The sequence below is a fragment of the Mycetomoellerius zeteki genome, unplaced genomic scaffold, assembly GCF_001594055.1.
Source record: "Mycetomoellerius zeteki isolate Tzet28-1 unplaced genomic scaffold, Tzet1.0 scaffold58, whole genome shotgun sequence".
Lineage (NCBI taxonomy): Eukaryota > Metazoa > Arthropoda > Insecta > Hymenoptera > Formicidae > Mycetomoellerius > Mycetomoellerius zeteki.
This window is the reverse complement of record NW_017257588.1, coordinates 101,672-124,419: the sequence shown is the minus strand read 5'-3', so window position 1 is coordinate 124,419 and position 22,748 is coordinate 101,672.

Sequence of the window (22,748 nt, the reverse complement as noted above, 5' to 3'; positions counted from 1 at the left end):
ATAGCACCGCCACTGTTTCTCCGTTTCGATATGTTATTTTTCATGGAATTACACAGAACATTATTATTACGCACACCGGATACAGTTACTTGTCAGTCGATGACGTTAATGCGCCATAATGCGCTCGGCAATAATCGACGGTACGTACCGTTTTTAAGCCGTTAACTCTTGCCTCGCAATGCGCACCAGTTGAAATTCCGCTGTTACCGCATTTGTGCGAGCGTACCTCGACCGTGTAATGAAACCTATCGTAAAAATCGTAAAACCGATATGAGAGACTCGGATATTTGCATTCTCCGGTTCAGATTGGCCGTAATATAGAATATAACGGATATGCAGAACGTCGAAGGAAGAAAATGGTCAGTGAAGTCGCTTTAGGCGGGGTCAGCCGGAAAATTTCGCACGTATAAATCGGACAAGAATTTCAAGTCGATCGATAGCCAATACGTAGGTACCTATGACGCTGCTGCAACGCGGAATAAGAGTTTTCTGACGATACGAAACCAAATATTTCTCTGTTCGCTCTCGTTATTTCTTTCGTTCATTTTTCGAAAGTTATTCTGCTTTGTTCGATTATACGTAGAATAAAAATTATAATCACGTACGAGAGCGATATTATATTTCAGGACTTTTTGCTGCCAGAAAATAAAAATTTTAACGGTAAATTTGAACATTCAGGAATACTTTTATATTATGTAACACACATGGATATATTAGCACATTCTTGAACGCAGCAATTTGATGAATTCCAACTTGAAGCAGCGGTAAACTCATTAATGTACTAGCATATTGTCGCGAGGCTCTTCATGCATGGTGCAACTATTTAATCTCGATATTAATTTGTGCCTTTATTAATACATCATTCTCGCGACTTCCATACGCTCGACAATGCAGGAAACTTTCCCAATTTGACACGTCAATGCTTCCCTCTTTGAGTATGTGACGCGTGCACACGCCGCTATTCAGCTCGACGGTGGGCTGGTCGTGGTAACTCGCTACCGCCGTCGTCATTTGACATATAAGGGGTAGCCTTAAATGACGACAATCGTCCCTACCTTGCCGGGTGACGCAGAGTTGGAAGATCAAACGTGGTTAAAGTTTCGCGCATGAAAACTCGCGCAAAATTACCAACTTCTCACGCGATATCTCATAGCACTGTGATTCGCCCGCTGCCCCCATCCGCACAAGCGTGCATAAAACCTCACCGGCGGAAACGGTCCACTGTATATGTACGTGTATACAAATGAACGGACGGTAGTTGTTGGCATCCAGAGTACGGCGAATCGGCCATGCGTCGAGCATCCTGCGAAATTTATGCGTACAACCGAGCAATTATCCGCTTCAAAGTGCACTTAACGACTTCGACGTACGAATAAACTCTGCGGCGGACTATGAACGGCCGCGTGCTGCTATCGGCTTCGTTGTACTAGGAACGCACAGACACTGGATACTTATCCCCGTTCTCTTAGTAATGTAAGGGACTTACTAATCAGTCCCGCGGCCTCTCTTTAGATTCCGCGCTGCAAGATCCATTCTTCGGATGCGCTACAAGCATCTTGTCGAATGCATTTATTATCTGTTTAATTAATCTTTTAATTATAGCCAATCAATATTCTTTTTATGGTTGATGGAATATTTCCGCGCATGAATTATTGCAGAAATTACATTTCCATGACAGTTCCTGCGAATATAAATGAAGTATTTAACAATTATGATCGACATGGTATGAAAAAAAATGATATGTGAAAAGAAGAATTAATAGATTATATGAAAATTATTAAAATTCGCATTATTTTTATTTCCGTGTCTCTAAAAGAAAAACAAAAGAAAATATTTTGGTTCATATCATCTAATGTATATCATATTTTTCTTTATGTCACATTTTTTGCCATGTAGTATCGATGGACATTGCAGACGTTGAATTTCCTTCGCGAATAGAGTAGCGGTCTAGGATCAGGATGACGTTTCTGCTAGCAAACTTTTCTTGTGGGTTGAAGGGTCCAAGGAACGCGCGTGGAAATAGGTAACTGAAAAAGTCGCGTTAGTCGAAAAGCTGTATCTTTGTGAAACTCTCACACGAAGGAACAATGAGACGGATCTTTGGATTGTCAGTTGCGAGGTTGCAGCCGTCGACCTCACAATGGAAACTTTGATCAAGATAAAGGGCAGAGGCAATGGATAGAAAAGTACAAATAAAAGAAAAATATTTTTATCCTACTAATGGATAGAAAAATGTGATAAAATAGGAATAATTATGTATCGTATTAAGAAAAATTTATATATTATTGAGTTTATCTTTAACGCCTTTAAATACTCGAATGAAATACAATGAAATATAATAAATAGAAAATAAAACTATTATTAATGATTATGTATAGTATAATAATTTTATAGAGTTTCAAGATGATTAAATTACGCAAATACTTTTTATGTATATTAACATTTGGAAATAATTCGCATCGTGCATTCTGTAATTTTAATTTTCCGCTCAGCGATTTACTCGCTTTTGTGACAATCAGGAATTTATCTGAACGAGCAGTGATCACAAAGGATGAGTGAAGATCAAAGTGTTTCGATAGTTAAGTTCATGGCGGTAAAATGAATGAACGCGTGCTATCGGTAATTCATCATTCTATCCGGTTCACACACGGTTTCTATTATAGCCATCGTTGAGATTCTCATTAGAGTGACGCGCTAATCAATGCACGCGATTCATTTACACGGTTTGTACCTGATCTAGTAGCAATAACGCTTTATTATTGAAGCCTCATGGATACGGTCAATGGGATTTTTATTAAAATGCCAAGAATGATATTGCGCGTATTCGCGGAACTCTCGATTGCCATTTCCGTCCGTACGTTGTCACCAGCTCTGCATATCGTCGCTCGTGTGCGTTGTGTCCCCATGTAGAAATACATTGACATCGGTTTTGCCCGTTTCCACATGAAACAAACCACCGCTCCCGATACTGGTTTCTCTGTGATCGTAGACACGCGTTCCTCGTCGCGCTGCGGCATCCTATCGGGAGGCATTTTGTGCGAGATGCACTAGCTGATTTTTGTTTGAGGGCGTCCCTCTCTCTCTCTCGTCCTAAATTAACTCGCCACACATTGTGTACCGTGCATCTATCCCTTCTCATCATGCGATTACTTGCAGGGAATTAGAATTTCAGCCGTGCGTGAAATTCATCGCGTCACATCCTTTCACACACACAAGTTACGAAAAATAACAATTTTTCTTTTGGATTTATTATTCACCCAGAGATAAGTTTCTTTGATTAAAAAAAATTCGTTTGAACAAAGAAATTTGTGCATTGTTATACACTAAAAGAAAATTTATGAAATTTGAATAAATATTTGTTTAGATAGTACCAATGGGACCATTTGCTTACAGAAAATTAATATTTATTCGATTTAAAAAAAAATGATATATGAATTAAGTATAATTTTTTTTAATTAAACAAATATTCATTTACTTTCAAATTTTTGTATTTATTTACTGTAAATGGTCCCATTGGTACTATCTAAACAAATATTTATTCAAATTTTGTAAATTATTTTTCAGTGTACGATTAAAGAAAAGTTTCTTTGATTTAAACGTCATTTTTTGAAATCAAGTAAATTTTTATTTTCTTCAAAGGTATTTTCACTGAAACTTAAAAAAATCAAAAAGAAAGAAATGATTCAGTTTAAACATAATTTTTCTCTGGGTGTTTAATTCATTAAGCGAGATGCTTCTATCATATTCTTGTGTCGTTACACTTGTTTTATTTGCAACTTTTCTTAAATTAAAAACATTACAGGTTTACCGAAAGTCAATTCGTTAGTTAATTTATAGCGATCTCATAATATTCATGCAGCTTCAATATAAATTTCTTCGCGAACTTCCCCACACATTGCGTGAAGAAGAAATACGGGGCGGAAGGTTTCAAAGCTTGCAGGATGAGAATGAAAACTCTTAAATTTAAACTTATCTACATTTCTTTATTTTATTCTACAAACTCGTCCTACGGAGACATAGTAGAGAATTTTTTACTCTTACGCTGCGATAATTGCGCAAAACGAAATACATTAATTTTTTGTTCTCTTCCGTATTTACGATATTTAAACATTTAATTTTCAATTTTTAGACTGGCATAGATATTTAAATGGTTTTTTTTTTTTTTTTTTTTTTTTTAAGCAAGAAGGATTTCGGCTTGATATAACCAATCTCCGATAAGCCATGGCTTGTGCATGATACAGAATACGCATATGCTTGTCCTGTAATTGTGTCGACTACATGAGGGTTGTTATCGCTTTTCGATATTTTGTCGTGTACATATTTCGCCGGATGTAGTCGTACGATGTACACATATGGTAGACGACCCGGTAGGTATGCCAATTCTACGTACGTTTCTCCGCGCAAACTGACTGCACCGACTGCATATGCATTAGAGAGATTATTTGTAATCAAGTTTCTAGCGCGAACCATGAATTGGAATGCTTTTGATTGACCCACTTCACTGTGTATCGAGGGTCAACGTCTGAATACCCGAACCCGTTATTACGTAGACGTGTATCCGCCTGTCTGTGCACCTCTAAGGCTACGACTACATTATAATCGATCAAATCCACCCAGATCACTCACGAGCAGGCCAGATTAGACCATATCAGACAACTGTGCCAACGTGGAACCGTATACAACGTGCTTGTAATCGCCGAAGAGCGGAAATGTGAAATACAATGGGATTTAATAGACCGTATATCTAATTAGCTGTATCGCATTATTTGCATAAATTGCGAGATAAACGGCAAATAACTGAAAATTCTCACGATTGAACTGTGAAAGAGCTTAATGCCCGAACGATAATTACAGTTCACGCGCCGTCACCGATTGTATTCATCTGCGACAATTTGTCTAAGTGTTTGCTTAATTAATTATCGATAAAATTGCGCTTTCTCCCGAATATTCGTTAATCACGTCGAGCCCTCATAGTCACAATTCGGAAATCGAAGAACCAAATGTCTCCAGCAACAATGAATTATTCATACCTTCGCAGAAAACAAATTTCGTTCGTTTACGCAGAATGAAAAAATTACCGTGCTTAACGAAGCTCTTGGTCGTTTTACTCTTCTAATATTTATCGCGACACACGTAGATGATTACGTAGCTTTAACTAAGCTTCTTTTTTTAAATTCGTGCAGTGACTACACTAAACATTTCAGTTACCTACTGCTGAAAATATGATTTTTTAGTTATTATACGAATAAGATAAAAATTACTCTATCAGTCATCAAAAGTAAATTAACTTTACAGTCCATCTGCCAAATAGCACTTAGTCTAGCTTTCCAAGAGATTGTAATACTTTCTATACTGAAAAAAGGGTTTGATAATAGCTACCAAATGTTTAGTGAAATAATGCTAATGAAATGTTTGGTTGATATAACCAAAATTATTTTACTTTCGTAAATATTTAATAAATATTACTATAAATGGGATATAATGATTTGATAATATTTACTAAATATTTAGACGCATGATTACTAAATATTTAGACGCAAACTTAGACGTTTGATTATACTTACTAAATATTTAGAAATATAAAATAATTTTTAGTTGTATCAGTCAAACATTTAATTGGCATTATTTCACTCAACATTTAGTATAGCTATTACCAAACTCTTTTTTCAGGGTATACACTTTAGAGCGCAAAGTGCTAACGTTTCAGATTCTGGAGTGACATAATAAATTCAGATATCATCGATGGTGTTATTACGCGGGTAGTAGATGTATGTTCTTGTGTTTTGAACTCGGGGTGGACAGAGCGATGACGAGCGTACACAATGAAAGAAGGATCATAGGAATGACGAAGGATGAGGAACGCGAGCAAAAGGGCTCGAAGGAACGAAGGTCGTTGTTACTAGTGATGGTAGGGCCAAGCCTGCGTTGTTCACCAGACTCAGAGCTCAAACGGTTGAGAAACACAAAGCTTCTTTATCTCCTTTTGTCCGTTTCGTTTCACCCAGCGAAGCAATCTTCTTCCTTTCTTTCCTTCATCTCGAGGTTTTCCGTCCCCTCTACCTTATTATGCCGTTGCGTACGTCCGCTGATCTTGGTGCTGCATCTAAAGCGATGGAAAAATAGACGCGAGTCGACGCTCTAGGGGACCAGAGAACATGATCTCGAGTTCCGTTTTTTTTTTACTTTATAAGTTTTGGTGGCTTCTGCAATGTCGTCCCATTTTTTTGAAATGTCGTCCGTGTTATAAAAAAAAATATATCGCGCGGGGCGAAGCTGTCGCACTTATTAATTAAATCATCATTTGTTTTGCGCTATGCGACATCCTTTCACTTGCTCAGAAGAATTTAAAGTAAAATATAGATATACTGCTCATGTAATGCTGCTTTAAGAGAGATGTGAATTATTTTCAAACAGCGTGACAACGCAAATCTGCAAGATATACCATCGTATCGTATTTTTCTATCTCTATATTCTTTTCGCTGTCAAGTGTCTCTTTACATGACGATCTGCAAGAAACGATTGTCGCGTTTCAGTACATTCATTCGTTGTGATATCCACGACAGACTGTCGATAGCGTAAATTTGACAAGAAAAATTGCTTTCCGCCAACATTCTAACAAGTGTTGTATCTATTTAAAACGTATAAATATTTGTCGTCGTGTAACAACGCAACATTTCTCTCAACCAGATTTCTTCTCTCTTTCTCCCTCCCTTTCTCTCTTTCTTTCTTACTCTCCCTTTTCTTTTATATAAAAGGTATATTAGAAATGGAGAAAGATGAAGTAAATAGTTCTCCGCTTGGGTAAATTTATTCAGAGCCACCGTAACGAGTTCCGCACTGATGCTAGCCACAAACTGAATCTATCGAAAGTCAAAGCAACAAGCTCATTAATGCTTCTTTACCCTTCATTCCACATCATAATGATTTTATTATTTACAGCAAATATATGAATTTAGTAGATCGCGTATAATTATTTTTAATGTAATATATCCAACACAAAATGTATTGAAATTATCACACTGAAAAAAAAGTCTGATAATAACTACCAAATATTAAGTGATATAATTTTAATTAAATGTTTGATTAATATAACCAAAATTAACTTTTCTTTCTTATTTGCTTTTTTAAATATTTAGTAATTATTATCAAACGGTTAATTAGATTATTATGTTCGATAATAGTAAATATTTAAAAAAGTAAAATTATTTTTGGTTATATTAATTGAATACTTGATTGAAATTATATCACTCAACATTTAATAGCTATTGTTAGACTCTTCTCAGTGCGTGCTAATAGCTGAGACGATGGTAATTTTCTGTTTTAAGTTCCGTTATATTTTACAGCGATATTATACTAGCTTGTTTTTATTGTTCATTTCTTACGTAGCAAATGTGGAAGCTTCAAGATTGCACGCAAATGGCTACTGGATATTTTATGGATATATATATTTAGATCTTTCGTACTTTATGTGCAATAATTTTACGAAGATTTGCAAGCTATGCATCTAATACAGTTAAGTAATGATTGAAACACATAGCAGTCTTTTATGTTAACATTTGTTTTTCTTTTGTTTCAGGTAAGTAATATTACTACTCCTGCTGATTTTTTGTCCAACTACAGACACAAGGTACCTATCTTTATATTTTATTAAAAATATATCGTATATTTGAATTAATTAAATAGAGGAATCCTTCTAAATAATTCTAAAGTATACAAAATTATTTATTCTATTTGATGCAACGATTAATTTATAATTTAATGAATCATTAACTAGAAATTAAGGCACGCGAGGTTGAGTGATAGCGATTATGGAGATATACAGGGTGAGGCATTTAAAACAGGTCACCTGAATAACTCACTTGTTTTTAACAATAGAAGTTTTACCTTCTATATATTAGTCTGATTAGCAATTTTTCGAATTTAAGAAAAAATTTAAGGAAGCTTTATCCTATATTCATATCCATACAAACTGAAATTGAAATAGATTTATTTTGTCAAAGCTTATGAAAATTAAGTATTTCGCTTTATTTTCGATAGTGCGAAAATTAGCGTATTGAAGACGCGCGTACATGCAAATTGCCATATGTGTCGTGTATGTTTATGTGTGCACACGCTCTCGCGGACCGCAGTGACTCGTAATAGAGACGAGTTGCGGCGAATCGCGGTTACCTGCGTGCCTCGTTAATTCAGTGCTTGCCTGTTCGTACTAGAGAGCGACCACCATTTCATTCATTCGGCAGCTTCCCAGGTGTCTCGCCAGATACGATGGGGTGAAAAATCGCCGCGGATAATCCGCTGCCGGATCGCACTGACCAACAATTCGGATGTGGGTCGCTTTTAAAATGTTTCTGCACTGATTCTATTTAATAGATATTGTTACACATATAGTAGCGGGCATTCGATGGTTGTTACCGATAAATATCGTTCGTTTGGACACAAGAACGCGTATGGTTAAAAGAGAAAAACAATTTTATATTTTCGTCGCGAGGCTTGTATCATATTTAACAGGAACGGTATTTTTATGTGTTAAACAAATAAAACTCGGAATTCGTACGATAAATATTTGATATCATACGCAAATGACAATTTGAAATTCTCATAATGAATGAAAGAGAACGTCTTTTAAGATATAAAAGTTATTTTAAATATTTTATATATGTATGTTTTTTTTCAACTCGTAACAGGAACATATATTTTTTATGTGCGGCTAAAGGAATACATATGGATCTTTAGGACTCATTAAAGTTTTTTGTTATTAGTTTTAGAAGTTGTAAAATTTTCAATTATATAACAATTATTTTTTACAGTTTTATTCTATTTATGTAGATTAATTATCGTAAGTCAATATTTACTTAGCATAAATAAAGTACGATAATTAGTCATACATAAATAGAAAAAAAAACTATGAGAAAAATTATGACACACAATTATTCTATTATATTATATCATAGAAATATCAGGAAAATCTTCCAGAATTATTAGGACCTATATGTTCCAGTTACGAGTTAATACGTGAGATTAATACTACTATAAATACAAGCCTAAATATAGCATTAGAAGATAGAAGCCGTGATAGAGAAACGCTCTTCAGTTAGATCTTCGTTATTTATGAAAGCTATATTATCGTTGGAATTACATGACTTCCAGTTCTGGATAATTGCACCGCGGAATTGCTTATAATAAATTCTGTTAGATCATACCGATCGAGGGATCGAGAGAGCCGTCGTTCTGCGCAATATATTTTTATTTAGTATTACGACAGCAGCTGCTAGGATCATCGCTTGTAACAAGAGGAATTAAGTTACAGATAGATATAGTGTTATTATCTTACGTTACGAAACGTTCCCTAAAGCACCGTTGGGCTTACCCATCCTTTTAATTGTAGACATTATTCGCAAATGGCTCGGGGTGCTCGAGACGTACCACCTCTATGCGGCTGGATTTGCAGAAAGCGTTTAAATTACTTTCGAAGATACGCGCGTGGTATAACTAGCAGGCATTACCGCGCGCGTTAACCAACGGCTGATCCACGTTAAGTCTTCCCTCAATTATCGCGAATAGCCCGCAGTTTACGGTATCCGAAGGCTTCACGTCGCCGTCGCAAGTGTACGCGAAGTGTTTTCGCCAAGAGAACGGTGCTCTCGTCGACGATATATGAGCGCGGATCTCTTGCCGCGCTCCTCCGACTCTCGAACGCTTGTGAGCGTGAAAGAAATGCCACGAAGGGAGACGAGGGGAAGAGGCGCAAGCATGATGATTTATCTGAAACTGATTTCCCACCTAAGCGCGAGAGTAATTAACGATCGACGGTAGAGACGAGATTTATCTTCCCGCACGTTCCTCAGATGCTTCGCCATTGGCACGAGGATCTCGCGGTGTGTATATGCACCGGCAGTTTCGAGGTCGTTCGCTTGTTCGCGCTCCGCCGTCTTCGTCGCGCCGCGCCGTGCCGGTGTAAAGGTCGAGGCGAGAGATCGTCCTCGGCGAAGGGAAAGTGACTCGATAACGGAATCGATACGTAAATACTCGATAAGAAGGTAGCCGACAGTGGCCGGGAGGGGAATCCCGGTATCTTGTAATTGCGGAATCGTGTCTCTCCCGAGATAATGTTCCACCCGAACCTGTAGAATATTGAACTCGCGAGAAGCGAATCGTGATCTAGAGGGTGATCCAATTACTTTGCAAACAAGCAGGAATCGAAGTGTCCTATCGTGGCTTATCGGATTTCCTTTACGAAACGTGATCACATTCACTTGCGAAACGATCGTACGAATGATTACGTTCCAGTGTCATTTAATCTACTCATCAATTATGCGATTCGCGCCGTTTGAGAAAGTATGTCTTCACAATGCAACGATCTATTTTAATTGCACAGTGACAAGATATCATGTTCCTGCTATTTTAATATTTTTGATGTAGTTATAAATGTATTTGTTATATTTATTTGCATTTATTTTACAGACATGCGTATCAAACTTGACATATTTACGTTAAGTAACGAAATCTTTATTCATAATTTGATTAAAAAAAGGAAAATATTAATTTTTTTATTATCTAAATTAAACGCAGAGGAAAGATATGATTCCGGAAATATAATATTTGAGAACACCCTGTACATGAAAGCAGAGGAAATAAAGATAATGCGTGGGTCGCTTTTAGGTACATTCTCGAATACCAAGGCTTCGGCGGTACCGCGTTATCTTAACGGATACCCGTTTTCGAGTGCGAATATCGTATGCCGGGCGTGTGATTTAAACTTGTTCTTGACTGTGTTCTCCTATCAAAGAACATTCATCCTGGTTCTTCTTGTGGATGTAATGAACAAGAAACGTAGCTACAGGGTGGTCCGTTGATATTCGCGTTATACAATATTCTACAGATACAAATGTTATTTTTTACGTTTTAAGGAAAGGTGTGTTGTAAATTATTTTATCCCTCTCTTATTTCGCAATTATCTATTATTTATATAAAAATAATAGATAATTGCTTATTTAATGGCAGTTGTTTGAATCGAAAAGTAAATGACTAAAAACATATTGTCTACGGAGTAAATTGCCGTGAATAATACATCGAACAATACTGTTACGACAAATTTTATTGCGTTGTGTACCTGTGACTTTTATTCACGCGGGGAATATCACAAGCGCGTCAGTTTTTTCAGGGAGTCATTGCAAATTTCATCGGTCGGCGTCAACAAAATAAAAACACCGGACATTCATATTTTGCATGCAAATTTTCGCCAGGTGGAGATCCAATTATTTTTATCTCGACGAAGAGCGATAAAGTGAGCACAACTATAAACCTAGTGCAATTAGGACTAGCAATAACGTGTTGACTGCGTATATGTTTTAATTTCTTTGCAAACTAACAGGGAAATCTTTGAAAAGATGTAAATTCAAGTCACGCATGAAAATATAACATCCTTTACTTCAAGAGTGATTTAATCTAAAAACGAGTTAGATAAAGATTATTCTGTCAATCATCAAAAGTAAACTAACTAAACTTCACAATCCATCCGCCAAATAATATTTCTGAAGGTTTTTAAAAAGATTATAATACCTTCTATAAAAATGACGCATTTTTCGTTGTTCACGAGTTATGTCGTTTTTGTAAACAAAAGCAGGGTCTTCTACAGGGAACATTTGGAATTACAACAGTTTTGATGATCGAAGGAGACATTTTATTAAGATATCAAAATTGTTATAAATGAAAAAATTTTTTTTTTAAATATTGTAAAATGAAAATGATATTTGATCATGTTTCTAAGAGCATATTCTTTTTGTTGATATTATTTGATCTAGTCAATAATTTTTCAAGAGTATAGTTTTTTCTTTTTTGAAAATATAACTTTTTTTAGTTAAGTTTTTTAAACGAAGGAATGATATTATTTATTAACTACATAACTTTAGCGATTTCCTATCAAAACCCACTTTGACCAAAATTACGGCCCTCTTCATTTATTTAGAACATTTCTTGATCCTCTTGAATTTCACTGAATATTGCTAAATTATGTTCAATTGTGTGTGATATATAACAGATACTAAAGTAATAATACTATAAATATATTATATTAACGAAAACTAAAATTTTCTTCTAATTACGTAACTGATTTGTAAAAGACTTTATGGTATCGTTGACAAAATGTAAAATTGAATTTAGAGAAACTTTTGGATGCAATCAAGGATCTATTCTGACTCTATTCTGCAGTCCCCCGCGGTATCTATCGGCAGAGAACATTTCAATCTCAAACTCATCTATGCCGAAGTTACTCGCCCCGAGAAGTTGGCAAGTATGATTGTGTCCAATAGCAAGATTATTCGAGAAATGCTACGGAACGCCACGTGCCACCCTGAAACATGATTTCTGTCTGCTTTCTCGATCGGCGCTTTCTTATTGTTGAACTATTTTATGTTCTGTGCAATGAGAGAGACATTGGCAGAAAGAAGTGACACGAAAGCTCGATCTGCAAATATAATGCGTAAATAAAATGTTTTTTGTTACCAAGAAAATTTTCTCGCCAATGTTGTTAGGTGTAAAAGGTACTCATACGAATTTTATTTTGTACTGATTCAACGATGAAAGTGAAACGCTTAAATCTTTGAGGGCGGACATCGCAAAGCCGTGATTTATGTACGTCCTGAAAGGATTAATGAACGGACTTTAATATCAAATTTTATGATTTCTCTGTGACGTGGGTAAAGGGGATGCTCTCTTGATGTATGGTATACAAATTTAAATCGTATGTCTGAAAAGTCTATCTTTGATGTTAATAGGATGCTACGTAATTATGGCCTCACGAGACTGCGAATGTTGTCTACGGAGCTCAATTGGGTTTATCGTTTTACTGCTTTGCCACTCGGTTTACATTACCGCTTTCATTATGTACAAACGTAAACATTATAGCGTGGTATAACACGTAATGTGTGGGCATGTAGTGCAAATTTAAGCTCTTTACAACTCCGTGAATACGTCTAATGTCTAACATTTGTTTCATTGTCTTACGTACAATTATAATCGATACTTCTTTTCGGTATTGGATTTCCATGATTCTCAATTATATCGTAATAATACTCTCTCCGCGTTTTCCCGATGAACACGTCGAATTATGCAGTTCCATTTGTGTGGCGATAGTGCATTCACAAACTGCAAGACGCAGTTTCTGACGCGTTCAATTAGATTCACCGCTTTGTCATTCCGCGCCGTCCTGTACGCATCACCGCTTTCATTATGAGCAGACGTAAACGGATTCTAGTATCTTCCTGCGTGCGTAGGAATATCGTCGTTTATGACGCGACAATGGCACGAGCCGGTGTGCAGGCATGACATTAGTCCCGATTTGCAGTTACATTCAACGCTCCGGAGAACCACGTTTCACATATACACACACTGCGATTTCACGGTTCGCGTTCTGCCTTCCTCGCATTAACTTGTGTGAATAGAACGCCGCGTAGGAGATGGCGCAAGTTTGCGTGTCCAGAGGCTCTCGAGGTATTTTCAATATCCGGCAGCGGTCGTGCGTTTCCGCTTTTGCACCCCGCTACGTACTTCCACCAAAAGCATCCCCTTTTCCGACCTTTGCAGAGACCAAGAGGGAAATCTGATGTACATCACGATACCATCACCACCACTACCATCACCATCGCCGTCACCATAACAACATCATTACAGTTCTCCCTGTAAGGGAATCTGCACTTCCGCTTCTCTATAAAGTCTAGACAGATGACAGCTTCATGTTCCCTCAGCGACGCTTAATTAAAATATCGAACTTATTAGTCTCTTCAATATTTTATGTTTTAACATTTATAACGAATCAAATTGCGTTTGAGGATAGATCCATATTTTCTGAAAGGAAATTCAGGGGATGGTTTCTCTTCATCAGTATTTATTCAGACACATTTTGGTTTCATATTTTTTGCAAAAGTCTGTGATCACAATATCTGTTTAATTAATAATGTTTGTAAAGAGTGGAACAGAAAGAGAAAAAAATAGAGTTATTAAAATCTAAAGAATATTTATTATTTTTATGTGCGCTTTTACAGTCGATTTTATTTTTAATTAATATGTGAATGTGAATAACGTTATTCAAGAATCATACAGTTCCTTGTTTAATTGATAAAAGAGAGAGCATCGATTCGTTAGATAAGACATATCGGACTTTTAATTATATCTTCAACGATTTCATTTCGCGTTTCACTTGCTACATCGAGCTAATCGCGGTTGCTAATTATTATAAATTAGTTTCATGTAATAGGCGTTTTCGACGTGTAAACAGATTTACGGTTCAACGGTATGTGATCATAGATCCCGGATTCACACTGCTTATTACGTCGTTTTGGAAAATTGGGAGAGTCGCGGTAATGAAAACGGAATGTAGGGAGGACATTCATGAAGCAATCGATCATTGTATACCAAGTATTACTAAGTACTTATGAAAGACATACAGATAATATTCAATCGTTTTAATACATTTGGTATTATGGTGTACCTCATTAGTGAATTGCTCGAGCTCACAAAGGCTTGAATAACGTCTGAAACGCGATATTCTGGTAGAGAATTATCATCCGAGTATTTTACTGCTGTATAGCTTGATCCAACTCATAGACGAATCACACTAAAAGGCATGATGATGGAAGTCAGCGAGGTGATGGGCCAAAGCGGCTGTTGCCATGGCGTATTACGGCAAACCCATCAAACGACGAAACGCTTCAAAGCTACCATTAAGCCGGCTCCCTTCCAGAAGAGAGGGGGGGAGGATGAAAATCCTCTAGGGTCCGACAGAGTCCGACAAAGGCCAGACTCCGTGTTGGATATTATAAAAGCTTCGAATAACCTGTCGCAGCTACAATCGAAGAATCGACGGGCGGCTCGAACAGGAAACTGTTGTACGTGATAACGAGGAGTCTCGTTTGCGGTGGTCTAATTAAAATTTGTCACTAATTGCCCGACGTTCCGACCGAGTTATTAGTCGATCTCGTGCTCCGCAAATTCGTATTTTCGATTAATTTCAAGCAAGGATTGTAATTCTCCCATTTGGCACAACTTATCCAGTTGTCACCTGAAGAACTGTATACTCTTTTTTTTTCTACGTGAACGCAAACGAAATCAATGTTCCTCTACTCGATTACGTAACGTTATTTTCTTTTGATTACGATGTTAATATAATTCGGGGATGGATAACCGACCGTAAGCCCTATTTCCGGGCATGCCGGCTGCAAGCCAGTGTTCATACACGGATCCCTGTGTATTTAGATCGGCGACCAGCCACGCTTCGCTAGTCCGACGCATGCAATTAGTAATTGTAATAGGTGATTTCCACGGGCGCACAGCAGGCGCGGCTGATTACTTACCATTAATATTGCATTCGCGAATTAATTAATGACAAAGCCCCGCCGTCGCTCACCATTGTAGCGCGACGTAAACCGAGGCTGGTAGCAATTGCGGCAGCGGCCGCGATTCTCGCACGGACGTCAGCTTTCCATCCTGCGGAGCATTGACGTGTCTGAAATCAATCGCACAATGGCACGACTCGCCCATGGTGATCCGTCGTTATTTCGCCGCTCCACCACCGTACGGATACAAACGTATGTGCGCTTATACACATCGGCGACATTCTCTTTAGCTTTCCACGAGCTTCGCACGTAGGAACCGTCGATAGATACGCAAATTAACTTGGTTTAAAATGATGATAATCAGCTGAATACGGTGATTGCGGGGCGCAATCTGCTGTCAGCGAGTCGTAGACAGTCGTTGATGTACGACATTTAATGAACGTATCCATCTGAACAGCCGACGCAATCGTTTGCCAACTCGCGGCGATCGATACGTGCGACGTATTTATTAGGCAGTGCGGCATTTTTATTTTGCCTCGCGAGCTCTCCCAGCGTTGCTGGTTTTTACGTTACCGTAATCAATCACAAGGGGACGATGCCACGTGTTCGGTTGATCGTCATTAGTTTAATGCGTTCCTCTTGCCCGTGTCAGAATTTCAATCGTATAGAGAATTCAGTGATGAAGTGGATTTAAATACTTTGAAACGCATATGAGTATATGCGAGCATATGAGTGAATCACTGCGACGCGTAGACACATGATTCTGCATATTGTTACAATTTTGATAGTATTGTACTCGTCGATGAGTTTGGTTTATTTATACTTACGTTGTACGATTTGTGAGTATTCTTTTTACAGCTTATGATAGTATTCGTGCATAGTGCGTATTTAACCGTTCAATCTATCTTCAAACGATCATGATAACTTTTATGTTAATTGATAGAAGGTGGAGGTGTTTGTGTGAGGCGTCAAATCATGTCTGATGTTTGAGCTACGCTTCTGTACTCGTGAATTACGTTCTACGGCACGAAACTCGCAAATAGCCTGGCGATGACAGGCGGTAACACTTGCGCGGGATGACAGCCTTTGACCAACGCTATACGCACAACCCTTGCCTTCGAGCTAGCTTGGTAGTATCACCGTTCAACACTAGCTATAACTGAACCTTCCAGGAACGCCGTCGACTCCCTCCGAGACCAGTGGCCACTCCATTGTGCGTAACCTTTGTATTTGGCGAAGTAGCATAAGCTTTGAGCGTGTCCAGTATTCTGTGCGGTCCGCTGCAGACGAGTCGGAGTTGTTAATCCATTGGCAATCTTCAAAGGAACTTCGTTACGCCTTTATTTCTGGACAAAACGTTTCCCGATTTTTGTTACGCGGCAATTTTTCTCAATGCGAAAGGAAGGAAAATAGGAAGGAATCGAGAAAATGGTCGCCCGACTTTACGTAAAGCAGGATTGAGCAGGATATCAAAGAAATAAGAATTTGATACATCAAATAGAATTAATCGAATTAACGAAAAGAGCTCTTGTTGAAGACACATTTAGCGAATTGCTTTCAGCAATATTATATTATTTAATTTACGTTCATTTTGAATTTTTAGAAACACAAGCCATAACAGTACGTTTATGTGTTCGTTAAGACGGTTTAGTTTATGTCAGGGGAAGTCATCAAATTTTTCTTAAGTTCTTACAAGTTTCGAGAAAAGAAGGAGAAGTACTTGACGGTTGGTTCATTTTGTAACATGGCAGATAATGATACGCCCATTGTCTTGGGGAAATGACATTTCTTATCTCGGTCGATTCGACGTTGCCGTGGTAAAAACGAGTTCCGTGTACCATAACTTCCCTTCTGTTTCCGTGCATCCATGTAAAACCCCGTACATACGTGTATGTAAAGCATCGTGCATATATCTGTGAGCCGTAGAAACATGACGATCGTCTAGGGGAAATTAATTCCATGAAGCTACTGGAAGAAAATTTAATGAAAGCGTTCGTTAATTAGATCACGATTAATCTCTCATTTATTCGCTATACCAGAGAGTATTCGGAATTATCCCCTTTCATCTCCTGCCTTCCCCTCTGGATTCTGTGCTGGTCACGCGAAATTGATGGCAACGTGACGCCCACCATCACCGCTGCCGAGCTAAAACTACCGCCGGAAAATTATAATAAAGGCTCTCTCCCCCCCTCCCCCCGCCAAGAGCAATATGTAGGTCATTCGTGGCTTTCTTCCATTTCGGCGGAATTTACACCGCGTTCGGGAAATTTCGTCGGAACGTTGTTCTGGAGTTCTGGAGCGCGAAATTAAATTTTAAAGGCGAAGTTTAACACTTCGATTATCCCATGCACACAAAGCACGATTCGACCTGCGAGTAGCAACTCGCAATTTAATCTGTCGTTCTTTGCATATTGACGAGATAAGTTTTCTTACCATTGGGAAATTATTATTTCAATATCTGTATGTTACGAATACCAATAAATTTATCCTTTTTTTATTTATTAACTGTCTCATAAAATACCCGATAAAATATTTATAAAATTTGGATAAGAAATTAATGTTTCTAATTATTTAGTAATTATACTTTTAATATCAGAATCAGGTGTGATAATTTTCCAACGGAAATGTTCCAGCTTTCTCTTGATAACGAGCAGAAAGAATTATACTACTAGAATTCCGCGCCAGAAAAATTTTCTCGTATGCAGATGTTTTTCGTGATTTCTCGCGGGCATTTAACACGCAATTCGTTAGCGTGTCTTGGAAAGGGGAAGACATAAAGGATGATTCATTTTGCTTACCCTCAAAATTTGTGGTGAGGAAAGTCCGATGCTCGGTACGAAACATATAAAATATATTGTATGGTAGAAAACATAAAACATAAAATATATTTATGATTTGGCCAGTATTTAATATATATTACTATAACAACATGACACTTTATTTTCGCAATTCGATTCACAAATATCCTGACTATTCTGTGTATTAGCCGAATACGCGAGTGTCAACCAATTTTATTTCAGCCAGTGCATAGATAAACAAAATTATATTAAATCAAATAAAGTATCCACTAAAAGGAAAACATGAATGTTTAAAAATAATTAAAGCACATTTTAGATATTTTCACATGTCATTACGAAGTATAAAATATATTAATATTTGTTTCTCTTTATGAAAATGAAGTGTATATATATATATATTTGCTTCTTTTTATCGAAATGTGCCATTATTTTCACTTTTGACTTTAATATAATTTTTATTTCACTTTTTTACAATTTATACTTTTTAAATGCGAGGAAAGATTTTCGATTCATCCTGTAAATTTCTATCAGTCGTTATTACGAAGACAACTTTTTAGCAATCGTTATTGCAAAAGTAAAATTTAAAAGTGAGCATGGTGCGGACAGGTAGAAACAGCCGTGAGTAGAAAAAGCCACCAACGACCGGCGGTGGCTACTACTGCGTCTGACCGCAGCGCAACACTTTTCACTAATATCTAACGCGCACCCGTGCCCACGTTGGCGGCGACCAGGCTGAAATTTTCTTTCGCGCACATGGACGAGCGGTTTGGTTCGCAGTATAATTACAAGATTATAATTACAAGATATAATAATTCGCGAAGAACACTTCGCGAAACCGCTACCGAAACGTTGTCATCTCGATGTATTTCTTATTTTCGATTCGATTTACCGTGCCACCAATCTCCACGCTTGCTCTCGCTACGCTTTCTCTGACGCGATCACGGACACTTTCAAAACACGCAGTACATCATAATATAAATTATATAATACAAACAATATGTTTTTCTCAGAACGAAATCCCATTCTCGTATTTGTCTCGCACGATTCTGGCATGTCGCGTTCTCTCTCTTGACGGTGACTATACAGAAGTACGAAACGAATATCTCGGGAAAAACAGAAGAGAAGGGAAGGACGGATGGGAATTGCAGAATCGCGGAAGAAATTAATACCTTTACAATTCACTTGGGAATTTTTACATCGGACAATTTATTAGCGAAATTAGGGAAATTAGTGGACACGCCACCGTTGCTCGGTCTGCTCGGGACAGTCTTATATTTCGCTCTTTTTTTTCGATTTGTGCATCCCAAGGGATGTATTGAGTTCCAAATAAACGTATGCGCGATTTCGCGAGGGGATTTTACAGAAATTCATAAGCTCACGATTGATTACCTTTGATCAACTCGCGATATTTCTCGCAATGGAATAATTTGTTGATTGCAATACGAATTTATATTTTTGCGATGTTACTGTTTAAAACCGATTCTTTTTTTCACTGTATATTTAGTTTTATTTTACAATTTTGTCGATTTGATCAAAATATATGAAAAACTATTAATAGTAATTTTCTTTTTAATATTTGTCAATTTATGTTATATTTATATTGAAAGATAAATATATTGCATACATCTGTCAGATATTGACTAAGCAAATCAAAATAAAAATAACTCAAAATAAAAATAAAAATAAAAATAGAAAGGACTCCCAAATTAAAAATATAAAGGAAATAGCTACTGAGAGTTAGCGCGGTTAATTTGGTGCGCGATTTAATTTAACAACGTTTATTTTAATAAAGTATGAACATTTTGGTTCAACTTTGAGCCATTTCTTCAAAATAAAATGAATTATCATACAAACATATATTTAAATATTTATTTATATATATTTAAATATTTATTTATTTAAATATATATTTAAATATTTTATTTATTTCTCACACATATTAAATTCTTTTAATATATTTACTGGCATTATTATGTAAGTAAACATATTATTAATTTGGCAAAATACTTATAGAATTCTTTATTAGTTATACCGACGGACGAATGTAAAGAGAGGAAAAATATCGCGTTTCACTCTATAGGATTTTCGTACATGACAATATTTCAGAAAAATATAAAACTCAATTTAAGCCCGTACTTTTTATTATGCACTTTTAACGTATGTCTGTGCACGCTGAGCGAAACATGTAGAAACTTTTTCATCACCACACGTTTTTATTACGAGTATAATTGATTCTAGGCGAATATGTGGATGTCGTACTCTCATAATTAATATTTGGCGTGCGCTTTAAAGGATCAGGATACTCGTATGGGCGCACGCGAGTCTTGTTTGACAATTAGCGCGATTAAATATCCTTTTTTAATTCACGTATTTGTACAGTTCGAAAGACACCCCTTTGTCCGGTGCTTTGTCATTACATTAATGCAGCATCCCTTCGAATTATTCTCCTTCGTTCTACACCGTTTTTCATCTGCGTATTTCCTCACCGAAATTAAATATACATTTATACGAACGATGTCTAGTAATCGATGAACTGTACGATGTGTATAAAATTTTTGGATTTATTTAACCTCGGTAGTTTCGTAAAATAAACACGACTCTGCCAATTGCGCTCTGAGTGCGCTGTTCCTCTGTTTACGAGTTGCAGATTTCGTCTCAACGCACTATTGCTGCCTTACTGCTCGGCTTAATTTTCAGCGTAGACAGTTTCGAAGTGTATCTTCGCGCGGTTTCTGTGCGTAATCCAGCAAACTCAGCTTCTCGAAAAGCAAATACTGGCCTTAGGCAGTAAAAGATTAATCCTTTGGACTTTGACAACGAGCGTGTACAGTGCTAATCAAAGTAAATAGGAAGCACGGTATATACGTCATACGATCGATATCATTAATATATCTCAATTAATTAATCTATTATTTTCATTATATATCAATTAAATATTTCTCAAAACAAAATTTAATACATATAAATTTAATACATATTGTTTTATGTATGTAGTTCAAAGTTTCTATATGTATAAATAGTACGATGTTCATATATAACAATATTTATATACATAAACATACTAATCGAAAATATTACAACAATATTATTTATTTAATTCATCTAAAAGGCCTAAATAGACTTGATTTATAAAAGAACCTTATCATTTCACTCAGTCTCTTACACTCACACTCATTTTCTTTCTGTTTCTACGCTCTTTTCTTAATCTATTCACCTTTAGCATCCATTCCACCGCTTCTTTCCTTCTTTTCCTATCCATTATATCCTCTGCTCTCAACTTTTTCTCTACGTGCGTAAAAATATGTCCTAATATTCCTCCTTCTCTTTTACATATATCTAACATCTTCTTTCTTGTTCCGACTTCCAATATACCTGTTGTTCTCCTCCTCATTTCCACATTTCCATCTGACTCTCACCATCTGACTACTTACTTTACTTTCTTTTCTTGTTAGACACAGCCGGTTTTTCTATCATAATCTTATACTCTACATTATATTTTAACTCCTGTTATCTATCCATTATCCTAATATATCTCTCTTAATCAGACAATTAATTGATCTATATAATGAGTAATTCTGCACATCTCAATGGAACACTCGTGTTTCGTTCTCGCATGCGTCACGATTGTCTCCGCAGACCCGTAAATAAATAAACCGCAGTAGTTAACCATGTCACATTAACGTATCCAATAGGAAATGACATGAGTTGATGGACATGTAACATAGGGCGACAATCATACGAGCTAGTAGATGAATAGACGGGCGAAGGAAACGATACATTGCATAGATCACTAATCGTGCATAATTGAGGATTTACGATAAACGTCATTTGCGTATAAATCTTTGAACATCTCTAACATCGTTACTATAGATTACAAAACAATTTTATAAATGTAAAACAATATTATTTAAGTATTATGAGAATTTCAAATGCAAAGTATTAAATATATTGATTAGATAACAATACGTAAATTTTTATATCTTATATTACTGTCTAAATTCTTTGGAATGAAATTTCATCGTAAAGCATAAAAATTGAGTCAATCTTGAAAAAGAGTAGGTTCAGTTTCCAGCTTTTAAGAGTGTGATTTTACTCTTCAGAGTTTACTCTTCTAAAGTTTTAAAGAGTATGCAATTATATGTGAACTGTAATAGGGGGACACAGGAAAAAAAGAAGAATAACAAAAATTAGTGTAATGAATATGCACGCTCAGTTTTATTCTACGAATTAATTTCCTTTAATTACGAGTTTATGAATCATCACAACTATTGTTATCCCGCGTTATCGAAATATCATATGCATTTGGATGCTATTCGCATTTGGAGCGTAAACCGGTTACTTCAATAAGCATCGTATGACGACGATGGAAAAATGCCAATACTCCTATGAATTATTCACTGTACGCAAATACTGTGCGCGTTCTCTATAATACTCGCGACCGTTACTGTATGACAGTTTCGCGGTTGTACGCGCATTAAATTAATTCACGGTTATAGCTTTGCCGTCATTTGTGTCACAGATAGCGCCGGTGAGATTTGCGGACAATTGAATATCCTCTCACATAAATGTCGAAACAATTCGCGTAACGATATTACCTTATATGTATATACATACATGTTTT